Genomic DNA, 27,702 nt, shown 5'->3' with positions numbered 1-27,702 from the left:
GTGGGATTGGAATGCTAGCTCTTTCTTCTAAAGCCAACTGTGTAAGGTTATGAATTGAAATTCATTGCTAATGTGGATGAAGTTGAATGTAGTTTCCCCATGCTTCTTTGGGTGAAATTTGTCATGGTAGAGTAGGAAATTGAATGGTAAACTTTATAAGTTGCTTTCTAATTATTACACAATGGAAAATCCAGGTTCTTCAAATTTTGACACTAGAAGTTCAGCTTTTGACATGGCTTGTGTTATCTAGGGGGCTACAATGAGAAATTCTCAGATTCTTAGGACTGAAAAGAAAAAGCCAAAAATATAAGACTGGACCTGAAGAGAATTAGAATACAGTGGATGAAAGTAGCCAGCTGTAGAAGTTCCATATTTGAGGTATACTTTCTTTTTTCCTGGGGAGATCAAAATCTATTCAAGAAATCAAGAGTACATTTTTGAAGGTGTGATTTAATCAATCAGACCATGTAGAAAAGATGGGATGTGCTTATAGAAGCATAATAGGGGGCCGGCGCTGTGGCGTAGCGTGTAAAGCCGCCGCCTACACTGCTGGCATCCCATTTGGGTGCTGGTTCAATCTTAGCTGCTCCACTGCTTCTGATCCAGCTCTCTGCTATGGCCTGGGAAAGCAGTAGAAGATAGCCCAAGTCCTTGCGCCCCTGCACCTGCGTGGGAGTCCTGGAAGAATCTCCTGGCTCCTGGCTTCAGATTGGCACAGCTCTGGCTGTTGCGGCCAATTGAAGAGTGAAACAGCGGATGGAAGACCTCTTTCTCTGCCTCTCCTTCTCTCTCTGTTTAACTCTGACTTCCAAAGGGGTAAATAAAATAAAATAAAAAAGAAGCATAATAATTCCCATCGATGCTAGAAAAAAAGCACCAAAAATAAAGATTTATGAAAAATTATTAAATATATTAGATATGATCCATAAATAAGGCTATATATCTAGGTCACCTGGAAAATTCTAGCAATGAATAACAATAGCTCATCAAGCTTTTTTTTGGTAGCTTTTAGACAGTCTTTAGGATCTCAAGAAAAAAATGGAGAAAACAGATATCTCAAATCAGTTGATTAACTGAAACAGATATCCTAAATGATCTACAGGGCCTGATTCAATCAGAGGAAGCTTTAGAGCAGATCTGAACTTCTTGGATAAAGAGGAAATTCTACGTGCATATGGCAACTTCAGCCTTGGTCTGAGCATTCTGGCCTGCCTTATGGATTTTGGATGTACTAATCAGCTCTCACAACCAGGTAAGCCAATTCCTTAATATAAATCCTTTAGTTTATGCTGCCTATTGATTCTGTTTTTGTGTTTGTACTCAGGCGGCTAGACCCCCACACAACCTTTCTCAGACAATTAACAGACAATATGTTTCATTAAACCAGTGTAAATAAGAGAAAGACTAGGATGAAACAAACATTGATTCAACTTGAAAGAGAAATAAGGGAATTCCAAGATGATTATGATGACTGACTTGAACTCCCTTGGACAAAAGCTGTGGACCATGTTTAACAGGATGTCTAATATTTATAAGGAAAATAGGAACACTTATTCATAAACTGAAAATTACCAACACCTATCAGGTTAGTGGAGATCAGTAGCTTGAGCTAAAGCCAAAAGCCAGGCAGATTTTAAAATAATATTGACAGGAGTTTTTAGTGACTAAAGCAAAACACACAGTTGCCTGCAGTTTATTTGTGTAACCACAGAGGTTTCTTTGTAGTTTACCATGATCCCAGGAAGAAAGAACACAGCTAAAACTTTTCCAGAGCCTTGTGTGTGCTGCAATTATGGATTTATCTGAGATTATGCTCATCTTTTGTATGATTTAGGAGTTATTTTATTTATTTGAAAGGCAGAATTAGAGAGAGAGACAGAGAGAGAGAGAGACAGAGAGGTCTCCCATCTGCTAGTTCACTCCCCAAATGGCTGCAATGGCCAGGGCTTGGCCCAGCTCAAGCCAGGAGCCAGGAGCTTCTCTCAGATCCCCAAGCACTTGGGCTGTCCTCGGCCGCTTTCCCAGGCACATTAACAGGGAGCTGGATCAGAAGTGGTGCAGCAGGCACTCTGATGCTGCAGGTGGCAGCTTAACCTGCTGGCCTTCATTTTTGTGTTCTGAAAAAGGGTCCAAACAATCAGGCAGAGAAGCATAAATAATCCATTTGATATTGATTATACCTCTCTTCACAGCAAAACTTTTGCCAGGCTTCAGGAAAAAGGTTTTGAACAAGTCAGTTATGGAGTTGTGGTCACAGCCAAAGGAGTTTCAACATAGGGAAGATGTCAAGTACAGTGAAAAAGAATAACAAATTCATGGTAGACTTGAATATTCTGTTCCAGGAACTTGGCAGGATGATGCCAATTACAAATCCGGAAGAATAGTTCTGGACTTTGTCTATAGGTGGTGCTAGCAAAACTGTTCTAGCCTCCTGACTGGGTGAGGCTCTTTCAGGGAACTGAAGTCAGCTGGGTTCAGCTTGAGAATGACATTGTTTACTCCAGCTGGGAGGACCTGGGATAACAAAGCAAGGTAAATTAGATCTTTGAGGACAACAGGTACATGTCTACAGTTACATAGAAGGAACTGACACTTGAATCCCATTTCAAAGCTATAAAATATACTGAGACTCCAAGGAACCCTGTCCAGTGAGGAATGGCATTGTGGGAGTTCTATGCTATACATTTCCAAGAACTGTGCTCCCGAACAGGTGAGTGAAAAGAAACATTTGCACATTTACTCAGGCAGACATTTTTCAGAGTGGCAACAGGAATTTTTATATTTTGATCTAACTAATAGTTTATGAAGCCTGCACAGGATCATTGAAATAATGATCAAAGTAAGGATACAAATAATCTATATTTTCTTTCTCCTGTAGAGCCTGAAAAAAATTTTTCTTTTTAACCCACCTTTCATTATCCTTTGAAAAAAATTTGTAAGGAAATAAAAGCAGATGTCTGGAAAAGTCATCAAGAAAAGTCACAAATCAAAATGAGATTTCAAACATATATGTTTTAATGAACTGATTGAAGATTTTTTTTTTTTCTCCCCAGTTCCATCCCAACTGATCCCAGAGCGTTGGTGGCAGGTGTTCTATCACTCATCACTTTCCCAAATTAGATGTGCTGTCAATCTAGTTTCTTTAGTAAGGGGAGAATTGAAGTGGATAGAAGCACGCATTGGAGTACCAAAGGTGCTTTCTTTAGCAATCCAGTCCAAAAATATTCCTTTTAGTCCATACGTATAGTAATGGGAACCTGGAAAACTTGGACTAAATCCTAATCCATTTCTCCACTTTTTTCAAAGAAGAAAAGATGAAATGACTTCTTATAAAGGCTTCCCTGATTCATAGAACTTTCAGTCAGTGGGGAGAAGGCAAAGAGAGAGAGAGAATCTTCATTCCACTGGTTCACTCCCCCACTGCCCACAGCTGCCAGGGCTGGCCCAACTCAATCATATGGATAGTAGGGACCCAAGTGCTTGAACCATTACCTGCTGTCTTGGAGTACCCATTAGCAGGACACTGGAATTGGAAGGCGAATTGGGACTCTAACCCACGTGCTCTGATACGGGATGCAAGCACCCCACGTGGCATCTTAACCACTGTCCCAAATGTTTTCCCTCTTTATTCTATTTCCCAGGGTCATACTAATCAACAGTAACATTAAAATTAGAAGATCTATTAATAGGAAGGAGTTTTTTAAAATTCTTTTTAAAAACATAGGCATTTCTTTTTCTATATAGTTAAAGGTATTGGATAAACAGACATATTATTTCTTAATAAATAGATTTCCAAGAGTCAATTACAACTCTCATTCCTAATGTAATCAGCTAATGGTTTCAGTGCTACAAGAGGCCTGAAGAAATAATCTTGCTCTTTCCCCTAGGTTCTAAGCAATAAGATTTAATTATCTCCATGTCTTCATTTTATGGAGTGAAATCCAGTGTTAAGCTGAGGTCTCATGGCAAATAAGAGGACATGAGAATCCAAGGCCCTCTTGTGAAGGGCCTTGCTCTCCCACACCATGTTTCTCTTCTGGAACTATGGCTGATTTAAGCCATATTATCATCATTATTATTATTGGGATTTTTTTCAACTTTAATTAGTTCTCATCCACACTGACTGTAGATTTTTTAAAGTGGTGACAGGTACATAGGTAAACAAAGTGTAGAGCTTATTTGGCAAATCTTCATTCTCATTACATGGTCTGGACAATCTCACACAGATGCAATATGGGACGTTCCTTATTCCTTTGGCCCAGACAGCTTTGTTGAGCCTGGTATCAATGTGCAAGTCTGGACTCCCTATCTCCTTCATGGCAAACTTCTGGGTCTCTTTGAGTACCCAAAGGGATGCTTCTCGAAGCCCACTCCATGGATGCACTTGTGAATGCTGATGCTATACTCTTGGGTCACCACTTTTTCTTGGACAGCCTTCTTTATGGGAGCCATCTTGTAGGGCCCAAGTTGGAAAGGAAGTTGTTTTAAGCCATATTATTACAAAAAAAGAAATAGACATTAACTTGGTAATTTAGTTTTGTGAAATTTCCAAGCTAGATGAAGATGATTAAAGAGTGTCTTTGCAATAACAACTTCATAATTTTTACAAAAGGTTTTGTAGAGTGTGGGCAATTGTATACTTTCTTTTAATAAAGCAGTAAGTATTAATAGGAGGAAATAATAGGGAGGAGGCATTACTAGTAATTTTTTAGCTTCTCACCCAAATGCATAAAATTACACAATTCCTATATGTCATAGTGAATATATTCTTGTCTGAGATAAAATTCAAGTCAAAAATCATAATCAGAGAAACAGAAATAATGGAACCTCTACACATAAAGATATGGTAGTACACACTGGAGCAGTATGGTAAGACTTTTTTTTTTTTAATTAGTTTATTTATTTTAATGACAGAGTTACAGAAAGAGGTAGAGCCAGAGAAAGAGAGAGGTTTTCCATCCACTGGTTCACTCCCAATTGGCCGCAATAGCCAGAGCTGAGCTGATCTGAAGCCAGGAGCAAGGAGCCAGGAGCCAGGAGCCAGGAGCCAGGAGCCAGGAGCCAGGAGCCAGGAGCCAGGAGCCAGGAGTTTCTGGGTCTCCCACATGGATGCAAAGGCCCAAGGACTTGGGCCATCTTCTACTGCTTTTCCAGTCATAGCAGAGAGCTGGATCAGAAATGAAGCAGCCAGGACTCGAACGGGTGCCCATATGCAGCTGGTGCTGCAAGCCAGGGCTCTAACCAGCTGCACCATAGCACTGGCCCCTGTAAGACATTTTCTTACACTCCCTATGGCCTTGGATAGAGGGGACAGGAAAGGGTGAGCAAGAGGGGTATGGGAAATCTTGGACTAGACATGTACAGATGGGAAAGACAGGTTTTATACTACACTAACCTTGCTTCAGAGAAAGTCATCAAACTCCCCCAAGAATCCACAGCTCAAAATCCTGATTTTCCAAGGCAGCATGTTACTGTACAAAATACGTGAAGCAAATGAAGTAGCATTTCCAGTTAGTCTCAGGAAGTTTGGCTAGAGGTCGACAATGTAGCATAACAAGTTAAGCCAATGTCTCCAGCGCCGGCATCCCATGTAGGTGCTGGTTCCAGTCCCAGCTGTTCTTCTTCCAATCCAGTTTCCTGCTAATGTGCCTGGGAAAGGAGTGGAAGATGGCTCTAGTCCTTGGGCCCCTACAACCATGTGGGAGACCAGATCAAGCTCCTGGCTCCCGGCTTTGGACTGGGCCAATTCCAGCATTGCTGCCATTTGAGGAATGAAACAGCAGATGGAAGATCTCCCCCCGCCCCCTCTGTCTCTGCCTCTCCCTCTCTGTAACTCTACCTTTCAAGTAAAATAAATAAATCTTTAAAAAGAAGAATGAGGAAGAGGAGGTTAGATAGTGTCCCAAACCAGACTTTGAAAAATCTTCATATACAATAGAAAATGGGGATACAGAAAACACAGTTTAGTATAAAAATGTTAATAAAATGTTATTAAAGTAATTGAAGCATAGTGTTCATATGTTTTATGGAACTGAAGATTTGATTTTTTACATTAACAATGTGGATGAAGATCTCTACCTGGTAAATTAACATTACTAAATCTTTGTGCATGTGATCATGTGCATGCTTACTTGTTTTTCAATAAAATCATTTTATATTTCTTGTAAAAATGTTAATTTTTAAAAAAAATTTATTTATTTATTTATTTGAAAGGCAGAGTTACAGCGAGGCAGATGCAGACAGAGGCAGCATTCATATGGGATGCTGACACTACAGGGGCGGTTTTACCCGCTACACCACAGTGCTGACCCCAAAAATGTTGATATTTTAAACACAAGATCTACAAATTTAGTTTTCAAACACTATGGTAATGATGTTTAAAAGTGAATTAGTAGGCCGGTGCCACGGCTCACTAGGCTAATCCTCCACCTTGCGGCGCCGGCACACCTGGTTCTAGTCCCGGTCGGGGCGCCAGATTCTGTCCCAGTTGCCCCTTTTCCAGGCCAGCTCTCTGCTGTGGCCAGGGAGTGCAGTGGAGGATGGCCCAAGTGCTTGGGCCCTGCACCCCATGGGAGACCAGGAGAAGTACCTGGCTCTTGCCATCGGATCAGCGCGGTGCGCTGGCCGCGGCAGCCATTGGAGGGTGAACCAACGGCAAAGGAAGACCTTTCTGTCTCTCTCTCTCACTGTCCACTCTGCCTGTCAAAAAATAATAATAATAATAAAGTGAATTAGTATAAGTTATATGATTGATGATATTAAGAAATTATAGGGAGCCAGTGCTGAGGTGTAGTGCCTGTGGCACTAGTATTTCATATGGGCGCTGGTTCAAGTCCCAGCTATTCCACTTTCAATCCAGCTCCCTGTTAATGTGACTGGAAAAACAACAGAGGGTGGCCCGAGTCCTTGGGCCCCTGCACCTACATGGGAGACTGGAAGAAGCTTCTGGCTCCTGCCTTCGGACTGCCCCAGCTTTGGCCTTTGTAGCCATTTGTTAGTGAACCAGGGGATAAAATCTCTCTCTCCCTCCTCTCCCTCTCTCTCTCTGTAACTCTGCTTTTCAAATAAATAAACCTTAAAAATTATGTTTGTTTCCTAAAAGTAAATTCTATACTTGTGGGCAAGATTCCAGATTCCCTCATTTTTGTGTTATTTTATATATTGTCTGTCCCTAAAAGATATTATAAAGATATAAATCATATGAATTTATATGGTTCGGTTAACTCAAAAATATAGTATTACAGATAGTTGCATTTGTCTGTGCTGACTAGATTACACTTTGGCTACAAAAAAAAAAAAAAAAAAAAACCAGAACAAATCTTTCTAATCTTTCTAGCTTAACAAAAGTAAGTTTTCTTTCACGTTCATTGTAAGCTAATTATGAATGAAGGTGGCTCTTCAGGCAAATTTCCTTCATATGGAGATTGAAAAAATTGAGCCTGTTTTTGCTATCTTTTTTTTTTTTTTTTTTTTGAGAGTAAAGCAGGATTTGTTTAAGTTGGAAACCTGCCACAGCTGCCAGGAGGGGCCTCCAAGAAGAAGACCCGGTGTTTTCCAGAAAGTGAGAGAGCTGCTGTGGAGGAGAGTGAAACTCCAGAAAACAGAAGCAAGAGCAGACGGCATACTCACCCATGGCAAGATGATCCAATACCGGCTGGAATTGAACTCAAGGAGGATCCAAGTCACATTGGAGTTGTAATCTGAGTCATGGCACCAAAATGTTGTTGGTGAAATGGCAGTGGAACAAAGATTACTTCAGTTCTTTGTCTCACTTGGCAGAAGAATTTCCAAGTGGGCAAGGCAAAGAGAAAAGCAAAATTTATTTAAGTCAGAACCCTCCATGGGGCTGGTGCTGTGACACAGTAGGCTGAGCCTCCGCCTGCAGAACTGGCATCCCATATGGGTGCTGATTTATGTCCCGGCTGATCCTCTCCCAATCCAGCTCTCTGCTTATGGCCTGGGTAAAGCAGTGGAAGATGGCCCAAGTGCTTGGGTCTTTGCCACCCACATGGGAGACTATGAAGAAGATCCTGGCTTCTAGCTTCGGATCAGCTCAGCTCCGGCCATTGAGGCCATTTGGGGAGTGAACCAGCGGATGGAAGATCTTTCTCTGATTCTCTCTCTCTATATATATATATCTGTAACTCTGCCTCTCACATAAATAATTTTTTTTAAATCCTTAAAAAAATAAAGAAAAAAGGAGGAGGGGGCAGGCGCTGTGACATAGAAGGTTAAGCCTCCACTTATGGCGTTGGGATCCCAAATGAGTGCTAGTTCGTGTCCCAGCTGCTCCTCTTCCCATCCAGCTCCTGTTTTTGCTATCTTTTTACAGTTTTCAGAGCATATCATTTTGACTTTTGTCAAAAAAATTTTAAAGTATTTTTTAAATGTGAATGACAGGGAGAAGGCAGCACTGTGGCACAGCAAATTAAGCTGTCTCTTAAGAGGCCAGATATCAGTGCACAGTTCGAATCCCAACTGCTCTGCTTCCAATCCAGCTCCCTACTGATGTGTCAAGTGCTTGGGCCCCTGCAATCCACATGGGAGACCTGAATAGCTTTCTTGGCTGCTGGTTTCCACCTAGCTTAGTTCTGGCTGTTGTGGGCATTTGGGGTATGAGCCAGCAGATGAAAGATCTCTCTCTTCTCCCCCATCCCTCTGTGATTCAAATAAATAAATAAATAAATCTTTATAGATAAATAAATAAATTCTCTCAATTGTGATTTGTGGTCTCACCCACAAGTATATATTCACGTGATTTTTGATAGTTTTTTTGTTTGCTTGAGTTTTTTTTTTTTATTTCTTAAGGATGATTGTGCCCAAATATTTGCACAATGAAACAGCAAGTAGGTTAACAAATGAGTTCTATAAGCACTTTTTAAAAATATATTTATTTATTTATTTATTTGAATGGAAGAGTTACAGAGAGAGAGAGAAAGATCTTCCAACTGCTGATTTACTCCCCAGATGGCCACAACAGCCAGAGCTGGGCCAATCCAAAGCCAGCAGCCAGGAGCATTCTCTGGGTCTCTCATGTGGGTACAGGGGCCAAAGTACTTGGGCCATATTCTGCTGCTTTCCCAGGCTCATTAGCAGGGAGCTGGATCAGAAGAGGGGCAGACTGGTCTCAAACCGGTGCCCATATGGGATACCAGCGCTGCAGGCAGCAGCTTAACCTGCTGCACCAGAGCACTGGCCCTTATTTAGTCTAATATTAATATGGCCACTCCAGCTTTCTTTTGACTAGTGTTAGGATAGTATATCTCTTTCCATCTTTTTAACATATTTATGTCTTTATATATGAAGTTTGTTTTTTTCTTGGCAATGTATACTTGGGTATTGCCTTTCCAACTTTAGTGTATGTGCTTCCGAAGCGAGCACAGGTATTGCCTTTCAATCCAATCTGCCAATTTGACGTTTTAGTAGCAGTTACATAGACAATTTACATTTAGTGTGATTAGTGATGTGGTTGGGTTTGAGGCTATATTTTGCTATTTGTTTCCTGTTTATCCAATATCTTCTTTGCTCCTCCCTTTCCTTTTTTTCTGTCTTCTTTAGGATAAGTGTATTAATTCTTTATGAATACATTTTATGTGCTTTGTTACATTTTTTTAAAGATTTATTTATTTATTTCAAAGTCAGAGTTACACAAAGAGAGGAGAGGCAGAGAGAGAGAGAGAGAGAGGTCTTCCATCCACTGGTTCACTCCCCAATTAGCCATATTGGCTGGAGCTGCACCCATCTGAAGCCAGGAGCCAGGAGCTTCCTCTGGGTCTCCCATGTGGGTGCACGGGTCCAAGGATTTGGGCCATCTTCTACTGCTTTCCCAGACCATAGCAGAGAGCTGGATAAGAAGTGGAGCAGCTGAGTCTCAAACCAGCGCCCATATGGGATGCTGCTACTTCAGGCCAGGGCGTTAACCAGCTGCATCACAGCGCCGGCCCCCTTTTACATTATTAATTATAATTTTTTTTGTTATTTCAATGATTGTTTTATCTTATCACAGTCTCCTTCAAGGGATATTATACCATGTAAGTGCTAGTATAATAACTTTACAGGAGCTGGCAATCTGGTGTAGCGGGTAAAGCCTCTGCCTGCAGTGTCAACATCCCATGTGGGCGCTGATTCGAGTCCTGGTTGCTCCACTTCCCACCCTGCTCTCTGCTATGGCCTGGGATAGCAGTAGAAGATGGCCCAAGTCCTTGAGTCCCTGCACCCACATGAGAGACCTAGAAGAAGCTCCTGGCTCCTGGCTTCAGATAAGTGCAGCTCCTGAAGTTGTGGCCATCTTGGGGAGTGAACCAGCAGATAGAAGACCTCTCTCTTGGGCCGGTGCCGTGGCTCACTTGGCTAATCCTCTGCCTGCGGCGCTGGCATCCCATATGGGTGCCAGGTTCTAGTCCCGGCTGCTCCTCTTCCAGTCCAGCTCTCTGCTGTGGCCCCAGAAGGCAGTGGAGGATGGCCCAAGTGCTTGGGAGCCTGCACCCACGTGAGAAACCAGGAGGAAGAACCTGGCTCCTGGCTTCAGATCAGCATAGCTCCGACCGTAGTGGCCATTAGGGGAGTAAACCAACAGAAGGAAGACCTTTCTCTGTCTCTCTCTCTCACTGTCTAACTCTACCTCTCAAATTAAAACAACAACAACAACAAAAACTCTCTCTCTTCCTCTGACTCTCTGTAATGCCGCCTTTCAAATAAATAAATAAATCTTTAAAAAATCAACTGTACAACAGTATATACACTTCTATTTCTCCTTTCCTGGCTTTTATACTTTTGTTGTTTTGCAGCAAATGATGGTTCCCGTGCTTGAGCTCCTTCTACCCACGTGGGAAACCCTGTTGGAGTTCCTAGTTCCTGGCTTTGGCTTCAGATTGGCCTAGATTGTGCTGGCCCAGCCCTGGCTAGTGCACCCATTTAGGGAGGGAACCAGTGCATGAAAGATCTCTCTCTCTCTCCCCTTCTCTGCAACCCTGCCTTTAAAATAAATAAACAAATGTTTTTTTTTAAAAAAGTATCTTTTAAAGGAAAGCAATGTATAATATTAATAATCATAGTGATATAATTATGAATGCTGGTAAGTACTTCAAAGGGGACTCATAGTCCCCCCAAAAAGATTAGCCAGCAGATTGCAAATCATACATTGGAAAATAATTATCTTAGAACAATGTTCTTTTTAGCAATCTTAGAGACATATGTCTACAGAACTTAGCAATATACTGATGTCAAGGACAACACATCTCTTCTGTTTTCCTAGCAGAAGTAACCCTTTTACTTGCCTTGTAACTTGCTTTGGGCAATGTTTTCATGAGCTAAGAAGAAAGCTAACTGACACAGTTGGAGTTAAGAAACTGTCTTTAGAAACTAGTTGATATAAGATGGGCTGGGAGAGACATGTCTGTAAAGCTGGGATCAATATTTTGAGCTTCCTAATTTCTAGGCTTTAAATAGTTGTTGCATGGCTTCCAGTTTTCTTGAAATTCAATGACAGCTAAGAGAACCATATTAAGAATTATAATAATATGAAAGGCTTTACAGATCATGGCTGGCTGTGATGCTCATAAAATTCTAACTCCTACAGCTATTTGAGGTAGTCTATACAAGAATAGAACCAGAATATCTGAGTCATGTTATGAGTGAAATATATGTTCCTACTAATTTTCAGTTCAAGTTTCCTCACCTTTTCAAGGACATCAAAAGATTTCAACACACAATAGTCAGATACAAAGTACTAGTGTGGTTTTTAATACCTGGCACAAATAATAAAAATATTAGTTGTTTGAAGAAAGCCCCATATTTAGTAGGAATATTAGCCTCTCCTATATAAACGTTTAACAGATACCACTCTGTGACAATAGTCACCCTCTTTCTCTGCAGGGTTTATGGGTCTCTAAGACAGGTTAGATCTCATGACTAAACTGCATTTGGAAAAGCTCTTTTCCAGAATCATATCTGGCAATTCAGATTGCATTTAGTTATTGTTTGTTTCAACAACTTAAAAAGTGCTGACATTTTCCCAAGTTAGGTCACTGGTTTTCAAGCTAGGGTACTTTTATTTTCTTTCTCCCAGGGAATATATGGCAATGTTTGAAGGTATTTTCATTGTCACAGTATAACCATAGAGTGCTACAGGAAGGGATGCAGCTAAACTTCTTAACAATGCATAGGACAACCCCAAGAAAAAGAATTATTCAGCCCCAAACATCAATGGAACTGAGAGTGAGAAATAATGAGCTACATCAAGCCTGTGTCATGATATTACATTTCTGTATAAATTCCAGATGAGAAATACTTTGGCTTGCTAACTTGAAATTACATTTACTTCAAGAAAAATAACTAATTTAGGTTGATTTACTTCTTCAGAATAATAACCTCTCACAGTGGCTTAGCATTTTGTCATTTACAAATCTTTTCATACTTTTTTGTTATGTTATCATCATAGATCTGTGGTAAACTTATCTTCCCCCCATTAGACTACAAAGGCACTGTTGTGCAGGAAGAGCATAAGGGATTCAACCAAGGTCCAACAGATTCAAATTCTGAGTGAAGAATCCAGTGCTTTTCTCCCTATGCTACAGCCATTGCACTCTTGTTAAGAACATTGCATAAGGGGTGGGAACTGTGGTGCAGAGGGTTAAGCTACAACTTGGGACCCCTGCGTCCCATACCAGAATGCTAGCTTAAGTCCCTGCTACCATGCTTCCAATTCAGCTCCCTGTTAATGCACCTGGGAAGGCAGAGGATGATGGCTCAAGTGCTTGAGTCCTTGCCACTAAAGTAGGAGACCCTAATGGAGTTCCTGAATCCTGGCTTTGGTCTGGTCCAACCCGTTTTTGCACCCACTCTGTGAGTAAACCAGAATATGGAAGATCTCTCTCTTTCTCTCTGCCTTTCAACTAAATAAATAATCTTTTGAGATAAAAAGAACAGTTATACAAAGATTTAAGGGGGGAGCCAAAGAGGGTAAAGCTGCTGCCTGCAGTGCCAGCATCCCATATGGGCACCGGTCCAAGTTCCAGCTGCTCTACTTCCAATCCAGCCTGGGAAAGCAGTAGAGGATGGTCCAAGTCCTTGGGCCCCTGAACCCATGTGGGAGACCTGAAAGAAGCTCCTGGCCTCTGGCTTCAGATTGGTGTAGCTCCAGCTGTTGCGGCCAACTGGGGAGTGAACCAGCAGATGGAAGACCTCTCTCTCTCTGCCTCTCCTTCTCTCTGTGTGCAGCTCTGACTTTCAAATAAATAAATAAATCTTTAAAAAAAAAGATTTAAGATTTAAATGCTGTGGCACTGTGTCATAGTGGGTTAAACCATGGCCTGCAGCACCAGCATCCCATTTGGGCACTGGGTTCAAGTCTCAGCTGTTCCACTTCCTATCCAGCTCCCTGCTACTTCACCCAGGAAAGTAGCAGAGGATGGCCCAAAGTCCTTGGGCCCCTGCACCCATGTGGGATATCTGAAAGAAGTTCTTGGCTCCTGGCTTTGGCATGGCCCAGCCCTGGCCACTGAGACCATTTGGGGAGGGAACCAGCTAAAGGAAGACCTCTCTGTTTCTTCTCAAAAAAGAAAGAGAGTGAAGATAGAGAGAGACAGATTTAAAACCACACAAAAACAAATCATTGTGCATCTTTAGGGATGTGGCCCCAGAAGAAAGGTGCCATATGCTGTAAGGATGGAGAGAGTGGGAGAAGAGAGGGCATGGTTTGGTATGGAATATGGGTAGAAAGTACAGGGCAGGACAAGTAGAAAAAACAATGACATTAGTCAAACCATCCGGGGTTACACAGATTCCTAAATTTAATATGCTGCTGTCATATGAACATCATCCTTTCTCCTTTTTTTTTAAAAAAAAAAATTAACTTATTTATTTGAAAGGCAGAGTTACAGGGAGAGAGAGAGAGAAAGACAGAGAGATCTTTCATTCACTCGTTCATTCCCTGAATGGCCACAACATTTGGAGCTGAGTGAGACTGAAACCGGGAGCACAATAGTAGGGAGCTGGATCAGAAGTGAAGCAACCGCCTCTGGGAACTAGTGCTCATATGGGATGCTGGCATTACAGGTGGTGGCCTGACTCACCCTAACACACTGGCAGCCCCCATTCCTCCTCCTCGTCCTCCTCCTCCTCCTTCTTCTTCTTCTTTTTAAAGATTTATTTATTTATTTGAAAGTCAGAGTTACACAGAGAGAGAAAGAGAGGCAGAGAGAGAGAGAGAGGTCTTCCATCTGCTGGTTCACTACCTGATTGGCCACAATGGCCAGAGCTGTACCAATCCAAAGCCAGGAGCCAGGAGCTTCTTCTGGATCTCCCATGAGGGTGCAGGGCCCAAGGACTTGGGCCATTTTCCACTGCTTTCCAGGGCATAGCAGAGAGTTGGGTCAGAAGTGGAACAGCTGGGACTTGAACTGGCGTCCTTATGGGATGCCGGCACTTCATGCGGCTCTACCTGCTAAGCCACAGCACCACTGCCCCCATTCTTTCTTCTGTAAGACCCTTATGAAAATATAAAATGGGTAAACCAGCAAAAGAGAAACTGCACTCATTACCTCAAACTAAGGATTTGGTGCAAGGAACACCCATTGCACAAGTGACACAAAAACTGAGAAGGATCCACAGATTAGCAGTAACAGGAAGACATTGCACTTAAAGATTTATTATTTATAAATAAATATATTTTGATAAGGTGAGTGACAGGGAGAGACAGAGAAATCAAGATTCCATCATCCACTGGTTCAATCCCAAATGCCTGCAACAGTCATGGCTGGGGCAGGCAGAAGCCAGGAACCCAGAACTCTATCTGAGCCCTACACATGGGTGACAGGGTGCCCAAGTACTTGGACCATCTTTCATTGACTTCCTAGGTGCATTAGCAGGAGCTGGATTCAAGTAGAGCAACTGAGATGCTGGCCTTGCAAGTGCTAGCTTAACCCACTGTACCACGATGTTGCCTCTCCACTGTCTACCCACATTGCACTTTTAAACAGGTGGGAGGGAGCAGGCAGTATTGCCAGTGCCGAGGGCTGATTCCAACGCAGACTTGATTACAGGTAAGCAAAGATGGAGACTCTGAGGAGAGAGAATTGCTGAAGGGAATAGAACTCAAGGCAGAAAAAGAGGTGGAGGATACATCTGTTTGTCCCACACTCCAGTCCATTGGCCGAGGCCAGCAGGTAACCAGCTGCTATAGAAGTGTAGGAAACAGGAGCCAGCCGAGATACGAAGCAGTGGAATCTGAAAGCAAACTGACTCGGAGTCGTGGCATGTCCTGTGGACACTATACCAATTGAAGGAAACTATAAGACATCAGGTAAATAGCCCAGGTCCTTTATTTTTTTAAATTTTATTTAAGGTAAACCAATTACATGTATTTCATATACACAGATTGAGGAACTTCCCACCCTACCCTCCCTCATGCCCATTCCCCCATCCTTCCTCCTCCTCCTTCATTTCTTATAGATCAGGTCTTTAATTATGTTTTCCTTTAAGGTAAGATGTCTTAAGTCTGTTCGGGATCAAATCCATAAAAAATAAAAATCAAACACAAAGAGAAAAGGAACTTGGCAAATCAAATACAGCAATATTTCATATAAATGCCCACACCTTTTAGGGTTAAATGATTGCTATTAAGAAAATTAGAAGAGGAAAACAAAAGAAAAAATAGAATAAAAACAGCTTGAATAGATGTTTGAGAAGGAAGTTGAAATTTTTGTCACACTATGTTTTGCACATAGTAGGCTCTATGATCAAAAATAAAAGCCAATTTTTGCTGAGCTCTTGATAACATGAAAATAAAAACATTAATCACCTAAATTCTCAAAATTGCATCTGTGGCAGAACACAATTTCTAAAAAGCCAGCCTAATTTTCTTTCTGGAAAAGAAAATTGAGACAGGAGGCTGAAGGGGCAGTAACATATTGTTATTGGCTTTCTCAACAGGCTCATGGTATTCATGGAATAAATGTAATTTAATTTTAATAAATATATGAAAATTGCAGAAGCACTGGAATGAAGATCACAGAACTCCTGAAGAGTCAAAGCCAAACAACTAATGGCTATTTCATGGTTAATACTTGATGCAACATAGGGTAATTGCTGGACGCACTTCGGCTTTCTTGTATGTATTCTCGATCTGCATATTGAATAATCTGGAAAGCAGCAGGGTAATGCAGCAGCAACGCTGTTCGTAACTGAGGTCCAGAAACCTCCTTTGAGAAGAAGACATTCTCAAGCAGAGAGAAATGTGAGTAGGCATTTAAGGACAGGTTTTAGTTTTTTAGCAGCTATCCTACCTGGGACATAAGTGAGCATTACTGGTCAGTCCCAGCAGGCAGGACAGGACTGAAGCATCCAATATGCAGAACCGGGCCAGGTTTCAAAGGAGGGGAAAAGGGAGAGACAGACAGTGGTGGCCATAGACTTAAAAGCATCCAGTCTGAAAACATCATCACTCCTTTGGGGTCAAGAAAATAGCATAGTCCAAAAACAATGGTGTCCTGGCTGTAGGGTCCTCAGAGAGGGAAAGAAAGCTGAGGAAAGGACATCAGGGGCTGGTGATCTGCAATCCAGATAGCGCAGCTCACATTCGGAACACTGGGAAATGTCTGTGTGGGCACTGATGGCGAAAGATGAGTGGTCAAGACAGGAGATCAGGCAGAGAAGCCTGTTAGGTTAAGCATATTAAAAACTTGGTAAAGAGGAGCTAGCATTGTGGTCTAGCAGGCTAATGAAATAAACTCTAGCTCGAGGCCCAGCCTCGCCAATTCTGATCCAGCTCCCTGTTAATGCGCTTGAGAAAACAGCAGAAGGTGGTCCAAGTGCTGGACCCCTGGAATTCCAGGTTTCTGGCATTGGCCAGGCCCACCCTTAGTGTTTGCTGTCATCTGGGGAGTGAACCAGTGGTTGGAGGATCTCTGTCTCTCCTCTCTCTGTAACTCTGCCTTTCAAACAAATAAAATAAATCTTTAAAAAAAAAAAAAGGCCGGTGACGTGGCTCAATAGGCTAATCCTTCACCTGCGGCTCCAGCACCCCCAGTTCTGGTCCCGGTCGGGGCGCCAGATTCTGTCCTGCTGCGCCAGATTCTGTCCCAGTTGCTCCTCTTCCAGTCCAGCTCTGTGCTGTGGCCCGGGAGTGTAGTGGAGGATGGCCCAGGTCCTTGGGCCCTGCACCCGCATGGGAGACCAGGAGGAAGCACTTGGCTCCTGGCTTCGGATTGGCACAGCGCACCAGCTGCAGCACACCGGCCGTAGCAGCCACTTGGAGGGTGAACCAGCTAAAAAGGGAAGATCTTTCTCTCTGTCTCTCTCTCTCTCTCTCTCTCACTGTCTAACTCTGCCTGTCAATAAAATAAAATAAAATAAAATACCTCAGTAGCACACCACAGGGAGGCAGGTGGCCCCTCAGTGCAATGTGGGGCTATGAAAACAGAATTGACAACACCGAGGCAGAGGACTTACTTTGTAAAGCAGGGAAGTAACAGGAGGGAAATGAGAACTGAGCAGGAGAACTTGGTGCTTCTGAGGAAGCATAGAGTGGAAAATCAATGAGTCAAGGACCCCTGAGACCCAGAGGTTCCAAGGCTCCTGGGTTCACATGGTGTCTGATTGGCTGCCAGGCCATCCCAAGAACACAGCAGAAGCTCAACCAATAAGACTGGACTTGTTGATTGCTGGTCTCAGCTCAGGACCTAATTCTATGTGTTTGCTTCTTAGGAGTGGGGCCTGCATCTTAGTCAAACAGGAGGCAATAATGTGTTCTCAGAAACTGGCCATGGAGCTACCATTTCTTGAGTTGGGTTCAGAGGCAAGTGAAGTGGCCCCAGTATGGGGGAGAAGGATACAGAGACAGAGAACCACCTAGTGGATGGTGTATGGGCAAATGTTTAAACATCTCTAGCTAAGTATTGCCATGATAGGAATAAAAGTGTGCCTTTCTGGGAGGGGACCACAGCCCCTGCCCCTGAGACATTGTAATGACTGAGAAGAGATAAAAGAGGAGGAGAGTTGTGTGTCCCGAGCCATTTAGGCTGCTGTAGTGATTGGTGACCTCTGGCTAGAGAGCAAAGTAGAGAGAGAGCGTGAGCTCTAGGATTCCCCTGGGAGTATCTCCAGGACCCAGAGTCTTCCCAGGCTACCTGAGATCAGAGAAGAAACCGGGCCAGGACACCAGCAAAGGAGAGAGAGCTTAGTTGGCAGAGCTGAAGAGGGGTCATCAGGGACAAGTTGAATGCAGCAACAACCACCTAGCTCCTGTAAGCAACTGTAAGTGACTGTGGATGAGAGTTTTCAAGGGGTTTCTGGAGGGATGCTCTAGGGGCTTTGGATATTCCTGTAAAAGGGACTATTCTTTGGGGTTTGTTGTTGTTGTTGTTGTTTTGTTTTTTAAGATTTGTTTATTTGAAAGTCAGAGAGAGAGAGAGAGAGAGAGTCTTCCATCAGCTGGCTCACTTCCAAAATGGCTGCAATGGCTGGAGCTGGGCCAATCCAAAGCCAGGAGTTAGGGTGGGAACAGATGGCCCAAGTCCTTGCTTGCTTTCCCAGGCACATTAGCAGGGAGCTGGGTTGGAATGGAAGCAGCCCAGAGTCGAACCCATGGCTGTATGAGCTGCCAGAGCTGCAGGAGCCGCTTTACCCCCTTTGCCACAGTGCCGGCCCTTTGTTTCTTCTATTACATTATGAATAGAGAAAATGCAGATAGGGTACCCAAGATTTTTCCAAGATGTTATATTCCCCAGCATAGGTACTGCCATTCCTGATTCACTAGGCTGGAGCAATGGTTCAAGTCTCGACTGTTCTACTTCTAATCTAGTTCCCTTCTAATGTGCCTAGGAAAGCAGCAGATGATGGTCCAATTACTTGGGCCCCTGCTAACTGGGAAATCCGGGGTGGGGGAGTTCTGGACTCCTGGCTTTGACCTGACCCGTCCCAGCCATTGCAGCCACTGAGGAGTGAAATCAGTGGATGGCGGATTCCCCCTGTCCTCCCCCTCTCTGCCACTTTCCTCTCCCTCTTCCTCCCCTCTCCCCCTCTCCTCCCTATTTCCCCTGCCCTTGCCCTTCTCCTTCCTTCCTTTTCCTCTTCCTGCTTCTCCTCTCACCCCTCCCCCATCTGTATCTGCCTCTCTGTCACTCTGCCTTTTAAATGAAAAAAAAAAAAAGGGGGGGGGAGACATCAATTAGGGACTTAGAGAATTTAAAATTTGTCCTTTTCTCGGGGTGGGCTCTGTTCACACATCCTGGAGAACACTTTGGGAATGATTTTTCTGAAAGATTTATTTATTTACTTGAGAGGCAGAGTTACAGAGAGAGGAAGAGACAGAAAGAGAGAGGTCTTCCATCTGCTGGTTCCCTCCCCAAATGGCCACAATGACTAGAGCCTGGCCTATTTGAAGCCAGAAGCCAGGAGTTTCTTTTGGGTGTTCCATGTGGGTGCAGAAGCCCAAATACTTGGGTCATCTTCCACTGCTTTCCCAGGCCATCAGCAGGGAGCTGCATTGGAAGTGGAGCAGCCAGGACTCAAACTGATGCCCATATGGGATGCCAATGCTGTAGGCGGAGGCCTAACCTACTATACCACAGCGCTGTCACCATGGGAATGATTTTTTAATGAAAAGCACTTCAAATTTCTAAGCTCATTTTTGCTATTAGCATCACTAACAAGGGTTGTAGTTGAAATATTTGAGTTCTGAGGTTCTTGTAACCCTAAAAAGTACTATAGAGGGGTTGTAGTTAAATGCTTGAGTTCTTAGGTTCTTGTATCCTCTTTTGTTTTTAAAGATTTATTTATTTATTTGAAAGACAGAGTTACACAGAGAGAGGAGAGGCAGAGAGAGAGAGAGAGAGAGAGAGAGAGAGAGAGAGAGAGGTGTTCCATTGGATGGTTCACTCTCCAAATGGCTGCAACAGCTGGAGCCACGCTGATCTGAAGCCAGGAACCAGGAGCTTCCTGCAGGTCTCCCACGCGGGCACAGGGGCCCAAGGACTTTGCCCATCTTGTACTGCTTTCCCAGGCCATAGCAGAGAGCTGGATCGGAAGTAGAGCAGCCTGTTCTTGAATCTGCGCCCACATAGAATGCTGGCGCTTACAGCAAAGGGCATTAACCCACTGTGCCACAGTGCAGGTTCTTGTATCCTTAAAAAGTACTAGAAAACCAGCAATTCACAAGCAAGGTAAAAAGCCAGAGATAAGATAAAGAAATGGAAATAGAGGAAGAAAAAATAAATTGGATGTCCAATAATTTATACACTATTAAGCAAGGATTTTAGTGCTTCTTTCCAGAGAAAAGGCCTAGTATTCATAAAGGTGAAAAATAATTAGCAAATGAGGTGTCCTTTTCTTTCCACATTAATTCTGAGAAGCAAATGCCATCTTAAATGTCTGATGACAAGTGTTAGCTTCTGGAAGTAAGGGTTGCATTTGATTCCCCTGAAGAAAATTTAAGATAGCAGTGGATAATAGAAAAATATGTGGAAACCAGATTAAAAGCAGGAAATAGCTTGATGTACCATATTTAATAAAGTAGTATTAGCAAAATTTCCAGGGGTAACAAGGCCCAAAGACTACATCACTTAGGATTCAGAAAGTATTACAAATTTGCTAACAAGTATATTGCTACCTTTTTGTAAACCTTTACATAGAATATGGATTTGTGAATTTTACATGGCAGTTTTTCAAAATTGGAACTGGAAAATGATAGTGCAAAATAGGTAGTGGCATAGAGGGCAGTGGTGAGTTCATTGTGCTTACCCAGCCATGAGATGGGAGCACTTGTGGTGTTAGTTTAGAAAAGACAAGTAAGGAGCTGCAGTCCTGAAAATACCAAAGTGGGAATCTTGGTTGACTTTGCAGACAGAGCCTCACAGGGTTGAGGCAAGGAGGTCCAAATACTGGAATGCCCCTGTGCTCATTAAGCTCAGAAAATGGCTGTTCTAAACTGCTTCTTCACTAACTACCAACTGGAGAACTTCCAAGCCATTTCCAAACATTGAGGAGTATGAATGGTTTCATATAGAAAATTGAAAATGAGTAGCAAATAAATATCTGAAATACTTAAAAGTTTGGCATCTAAGAAGATGAATGATCTTAATTAATGGTAGTGTCCTAGGTGATGAACACTGAATATCAGACTGTGGGAGGCACACAATGCTCCACACTAGTGATAAACCTGTTCTCACTTTTCTTTTACTTATGGTAGCAATAAACAAAATGTTCTTGTAATAGTCTAGTTTTCCAATAGGTATCCAGCAAGTGGAAAATCAAATCAAGAAAGGTAGTTCTTTAGCAGATTGGAAATACAGCACCATATTTTAACCCAAGCTTATTGACCTTAAAGCCATCTTTTACTTTCCTAAACCATCACAGATAATTAGCATCATTTACAAGCCATGTTCACACTTATTATTTCTATTTACTATCACTTTATTAATGGATGAAGTCTGAATACTGCAAGAAAGGGAGGAATGGTACATTCTAATACTAAAGGCAGGGAGATTAGGCCTATGGAAAATATTTTATTTTTTTAAGATTTATTTGTTTGAATGGCAGAGTTAGAGAGAGAGGGAGAAATGGAGAGAGGTCTTCCATCTGCTATATCACTCCCCTAAATGGCCACAATGGCTGGAGCTGGACGGGTCCAAAGCCAGGAGCCAGGAATTTCCTCCTGGTCTCCCACATGAGTGCAGGGGCCCAAATACTTGGGCCATCCTCTTCTGCCCTCCAAGGCTATTATGGATGGGAAGTGGGGCAGCTAGGACTCGAACTTGCACCCATATGGGATGTTGGCTTTGCAGGAGGCAGCTTTACCCACTACGCCAAGTGCTGGCCCCGGAAAATATTTTTTTTTTAATATTTACTTATTATTTATGTGACAGGCAAAAAGAGAGAGAAGAGAGAGAAAGAGAGAACCTTTCAGCCACTGGTTTACTCCTCTAATAGCCACAACAGCTAGGTCCAGGTCAGGCCAAAGCCAGGAGCTAGGAACTCCATCTGGGTCTCAAACATGGGTGGCAGGAGCCCAAGCTTTTGGACCATCTTGTTTTGTCTCCCAGACACATTAGCAGGGGGCTGGATCAGAGGTGGAGCACCTGGAATTCAAACTGACATTCTGATAGGGGGTGCTGGGGTTGACGCTGCGGTTGCAAGTGGCAGTTCATCCCACTGTGTCACAACACTGGGTCTTAAGAAAAAGATTGTATGAGAATGCCTCAAGGAACAATCTGAAATTCTTGTGGTGGAAGTTTATTGAATCAGTCCCCAACTTGAAATTAGTTAAGTTGAAGGGTCAGCAAGTATCACTCATACTTTAACTCCTGATTGGAAATGTCCCTGAAGGAGTCAGGAATATCATTTGATGCCTTTAGCATATTTCATTAGGTCCTTACTAATATTTAATTAGTGGAAGAGAGGAGGTGATAAAAAAATAAGGGGTTGTTGCCGGCGCCGTAGCTCACTAGGCTAATCCTCCGCCTGCGGCGCCGGTACCCTGGGTTCTAGTCCCGGTTGCTCCTCTTCCAGTCCAGCTCTCTGCTGTGGCCTGGGGGGGGGGGGGGGGCGGGACAGTGGAGGATGGCCCAAGTGCTTGGGTCCCTGCACCTGCATGGGAGACCAGGAGGAAGTACCCAGCTCCTGGCTTCAGATGGGTGCAGCACCGGCCGTAGCGGCCATTGGGAGAGTGAACCAACGGAAGGAAGACCTTTCTCTCTGTTTCTAACTCTGTCAAATAAAAAAAAAATATATATAAGGGGTTGAAATAGCGAAAGGACTTGATAAAAAATTCTATGTGATTTTCACTGTTTCTATCACATTACAAAGTTAATAGAGCCCTACCGTATGTGTGTGTGTGTGTGTATTTTAACTGGTCTTTGTTGGTGTTTGGGTCTGTTGAAATACTTTTTATTGAAACTTCCTCCCAACCAGCCCCCTTCCCGGCTGTGCTCACTTCCACTTCTGCTTTTTAACATTTGGAGCTGCTTGATCTGCATAAATATTCTACTAACTCAACCGAAGGCAACTTCAAACTTTACAGTGAAGCCAATCTTACTTTAGAAAGAAAAACTTTTGGTAGAGAACGTAACCCTAGTTCTGTGCCTTAAATATGTGACTGAGGTTGTCATACTAATTTGAAGTGAGGGGACTCTGCCAGTCCAATTTTTTTAAGATTTATTTATTTTATATATATATATATATAAATTTTTTCCCAAAGAAACCTTTTATTTAATGAATACAAATTTCTTAAGTACAACTTTAGAAATATAGTGATTCTTCTCACCATACCCGCCCTCCCACCCCACCTCCTCCTCCCTCTCCCATGCCCATTCTCCATTAAGATTCATTTTCAATTAACTTTATATACAGAAGACCAACTCTATACTAAGTAAAGATTTCAACAACTTGCATACACACACGCACAAAGTTTGAGAACAAGTTTTACAATTAATTCTCATAATACAACTCATTGAGTGCAGAAGTCCTGCATAGGGAGTAAGTGTACAGTGACTCCTGTTGTTAATTTAACAATTAACACTCTTATGTATGACATCAGTAGTCACCTGGGGCTTGTGACATGAGATGCCAAAGCTATGGAAGTCTTCTGAATTCACAAACTCTGTCAGTATGTAAATAAGACCATAAGCAAAGTAGAAGTTTTCCTCCTTTTAGAGAAAAGTACTTCCTTTGATGGGCACTTCTTTCCATTGGGATCTCTCACAAAGATTCTTAATGTAGGACTTTTTTGCCTCAGTGTCTTGGCTTTCCATGCCTGAAATGCTCTCATAGGCTTTCAGCCAGACCAGAATGCCTTAAGGGCTAATTTTGAGGTCAGAGTGCTATTTAAGGCGATTGTCATTCTATGAGTCTGCTGTGCGGACTGCTTCCCATGTTGGAATATTCTCTCCTTTTTAATTCTATTATTAGTAGTAGTACCACAATTTGATCTTATTTATATGATCCCTTTAACAATCATATCTATATGATCACTTTAGCACTTAATATGGTCAAAGTTTAACACTAAAGATTGCATTTTTACCACCCAGCTTAATGGGATTTGGGGTCCCATGGCAAGTTTTTAAACTGTACTCTTAGAAGTAAGTCTGGGGCCGGCGCCATGGCTCAATAGGCTAATCCTCCGCCTGCGGCGCCGGCATACCAGGTTCTAGTCCCGGTTGGGGCACCGGATTCTGTCCCGGTTGCCCCTCTTCCAGGCCAGCTCTCTGCTGTGGCCTGGGAGTGCAGTGGAGGATGGCCCAAGTGCTTGGGCCCTGCATCCACATGGGATACCAGGAAGAAGCACCTGGCTCCTGGCTTTGGATGAGCACGGTGCGCTGGCCACAGTGGCCATTGGAGGGTGAACCAACGTAAAGGAAGACCTTTCTCTCTCTCTCTCTCACTGTCCACTCTGCCTGTCCAAAAAAAAAAAAAAAAAAGTCTGTAGGAATGTATGCACAACTATAACTATAAAGCTTTACAGTTACAAACTTCCTCCTCCCTCTTATTTTTTACTGGGATCTATTTTCAATTGACTTTATACACATATCATTAACTCTCTGTTAAGCAGAGTTCAACAAATAGTATAAAGAAAAGTCACAGTTGCAGAGAGAAAGGGAAAGATGCGCAGGCAGACACACACAGAGAGAATTTTCCATCTGCTTCACTCCTCAAATGGCCAAAACATCCAGGTCTGGTCCAGGCTAAAGCCAGGAAACCAGAACTTCATCTAGGTCTCCCACACAGGTGGCAGGGTACCAAGCTGCTGTCCCAGGTGCAGTAGCAGGGAGCTGGATCATGAGTAGAGCAGCCAGGACTTGAAGAGGCGCTCAAATGGGATGCTGGAGCCATAGGCAGCAGCTTAAGGCCCGACTGCCTGCCCAGTTTTCAAACTCCAATAATCTTGGATAAGTTACTTCTCATTCCCGGTCCTAGTTACTTAATTTGTAGGCTGGGAATGATTTCAAACATAGAGTGACAGAGTTGTTGAGTGCCCTAAAGGAAATGATACAAGTCTATGCAGGGCGTGATACACAGTAAACTATTAAAACATATTTTTCCTCCCCTGTCCTTTTTCTTGGGAAGGCAGGTAAGCAATCAAAAGTAGGTTAACACTGAAAGTAAAAAAAAAAAAAAAAAAAAAAAAAATCCTTCAATGACATTCACGCCTGCTATGGCAAAACCCTTCAAACCTCTGTAAATGGTTTATTCCTGTAGCCAAATTAAGGACCCTTCTCTCATGCATATGTTGCATAAAAAGGTTTTGGCCGCCCGTTCTCTGAATTCTGAAAGTCTGAGGACACGAAGCCATCCTCTCATCTCTGTAGACACTGACTTGTCCCGTCCAGGACTGCCGCCTGCTCTACACACATCAGGAGTCCTGGCCCGCCCGTCCCCTCCTGAGCCTGAGCCTTCCAGGCAAGGCTTATCCCCTCCAACTGGACACCAGTCCACTGTGGCACTGCTCCTCTGTCTACACGGGCTCCCGCTGGAGTCCACAGCGCTGTCTGAGCAGTTCCCGGAGTTCTGGGCTGGCGACAGGAGCTCAGCAAAAAGGTGCACCGTGGCTTTCCTGACAGCCACGGCCGCAGGAAAGCTGGAGCACTTCAGTTAGGAGCCTCCTCGGTGGGCAAGGAAGGTTTTGTGCTTGCCTGAAAAACGGTCCCAGCAAAGCAAGACCCCTCCTCGCGCCTCGCCCGGACGCCCCGAGCTGCACAGCCCGCCCAGCCGGGCGCCCGGTGCCAGGCGGCGGCGGCGTCTCCCAACACCCGGCGGCGGATCCGGGCCCGCCCGGAAGTGCCCGGGCGCTGGAGGGGGAAGAACCTCGCGAGCCGGCGCCGCCGCCGCCGCCGCCGCCGCGCACGCGCGCTCTCGGGCTAAGGGACCGAGGCTGGAGTCGTAACTCGGAAGCCGGAGCCCGGACGGTCCCGGGGCGGGAGGGGCAGCGCGGGGGCGGGAGCGGCGGAGGCGGCCGCCCCTGGTGGCGGGTTTGTTTATCCCGGGGAAGAAGTTTAGGAGCGACAGATAGGGAAAAGAAGAAGGGCGGACCGGGGAGGAGGGATGCGGTTCGGCAGAGGCGGCCGCCACAGCGACTCGCCGCCATCACCCCTGCCGCTTCAGCCATCACAGCCTCGGCTCCTGGGGCCGCCGCGGCCGCCGCCTCAGCGGGAGAGGAGCCGTCGCCGGGACTGCCCGCCGCCGCCCCGCACTTCAGGGTAGGTGCCCCTCCCGCGCCGGGGTCCCCGCGCGGCCCCGGGCGCCCGCGCCTCCTCCCCGGCCTCCCCGTGCCTCGCCGGGCCCCGGCGGCCTCCGTCCGCTCCCGGGGCCCTCAAGCCACGGCTCCTGCGGCGCAACCTGGGCCTTTTCGGGGGCTGCCTCCTGCCTCTGCTGCTCGGCCCGGGATGTTCCCCGGTCTCTGGATTTCCCGGCCTCCGCCTGCCAGGAGCCCCTTAGTTTCCTGCGCGGCCTCTCTGCCTCTTCTCTGGCTGTATACGTACCTCCAAGGCTGCCCCTTTGTACAGGTCTTTTCCTGCCCGCCGGGAGTGTTGCCCATATGGAAAATACTCCACCACCCCCCCCCACCCTCCACCAGCGTCCAGGTTCCTTCTTCCGCATGCCCGACCCCCGGAGCTCTCAGCCTTGTCTGCCCATTTCCTGGTGCGGGTTCAGCTCTGCAGACCACCCAGTACCTGCACCGCAGTGGCGGTGCGCTCAGCCTCCCTACCACTAGCACGCCCTTGCCTCCCCGCACATGCTCGTTCCCATTTACCAGGCTACAGCGAGCTAACCCTGCGGGCCAGGGCCCAAATGCTGAAGACTCCAAATCCCTGTCATCTCCTGCTGCTTACCCTTTTTCCCTAGTTCTTCCTCTTCAGTCTGCATATTTGTGTCCTGACGGACATAAAGGAAAAGGATGGTGGCGTTTTCTCTCCCCGTGCAGTCACAGGGCCCAGTAGAAATAAGATTCACTTTTCTGCTTGTCCTAACTTTTTGCTTCTTTACCTTCCCTGACTGGACACTGTCATTCAGCCATCCTTAGGAGGCTTCTGAGGCTTTGTCTATGTATGAATAGTCCTGGGCCTAGTTTGGCCTACTACAGTGGTCATGCTCCTACTTCCCTTTAAATTGAATCTAGTGTTTCTTAGTCTGGGAACCGAAGTAGTTTAAAGGATCATACATTAGAAAATTACATCTCTTCTGGACTATTGGGAACTACTGGAATATTTCGGATTATCCCATCATTCTTGAGAGAAGTGTTGCCTGCTGGTTAGTAGATCATTCTCAGTAGTAGAACTGCCAGGGTCCAAACTCCTGCCCCGCCATGAGCTCCTGGGCAAGTTATTTTCTGGGCCTCACTATTTGTAAAGCTATAAAGTGGGAGTAGGGATATACCTCATGAAATGGTGGTGGTGGTGATTGCACAAGTTAATGCAGACAGAGTACATAGAACAGTGCTGCCACATGGTAAGGGGCTGACAAATGTTCTCTCTCACTTCTTAGCCTGGCTTGGTAAGTGAATTTAAGAGAGGAGAGACTGGGACTGAAAAGCTCTCTTCTCATTCTTCACTTGGCACTTTTTTGATGTAGATATGGTTTGTGTTTTGTTGTGTAAATTAATTTCTTCTGATTTGGAAAATACGGAAGTATAATTCCATATTTTCAAGTAAATTATCGAGCTGTAGACAAGTCAGATACTTATTTGGAGCTTCTGAAATTTTGTTTTTCTTTTGA

At 44.2% G+C, this 27,702-nt stretch overlaps 1 protein-coding gene and 1 long non-coding RNA gene across 2 annotated transcripts in view; one reads left to right on the top strand and one right to left on the bottom strand.

Annotated features, from left to right (window-relative positions):
• Window positions 1-1,819: 1,819 nt before the first annotated feature.
• Window positions 1,820-26,555, bottom strand: LOC138849179 (uncharacterized). The gene is made up of 3 exons (XR_011387600.1): window positions 26,469-26,555; window positions 7,630-7,771; window positions 1,820-2,514 (listed from the first exon to the last, which is right to left on the bottom strand). It is a non-coding gene; the product is annotated as an uncharacterized lncRNA (long non-coding RNA).
• The window catches only part of SPOPL (speckle type BTB/POZ protein like), a 65,309-nt gene continuing 63,656 nt past the window's right edge, over window positions 26,050-27,702 (top strand). The window contains exon 1 of the mRNA XM_008258526.4: window positions 26,050-26,186. The gene's annotated coding sequence lies outside the window, so the exon portion shown is untranslated. The remainder of the gene's footprint in view (window positions 26,187-27,702) is intronic.

The sequence above is a fragment of the Oryctolagus cuniculus genome, chromosome 3, assembly GCF_964237555.1.
Source record: "Oryctolagus cuniculus chromosome 3, mOryCun1.1, whole genome shotgun sequence".
Classification (NCBI taxonomy): domain Eukaryota; kingdom Metazoa; phylum Chordata; class Mammalia; order Lagomorpha; family Leporidae; genus Oryctolagus; species Oryctolagus cuniculus.
This window is presented reverse-complemented; position numbering and strand designations above follow the sequence as displayed.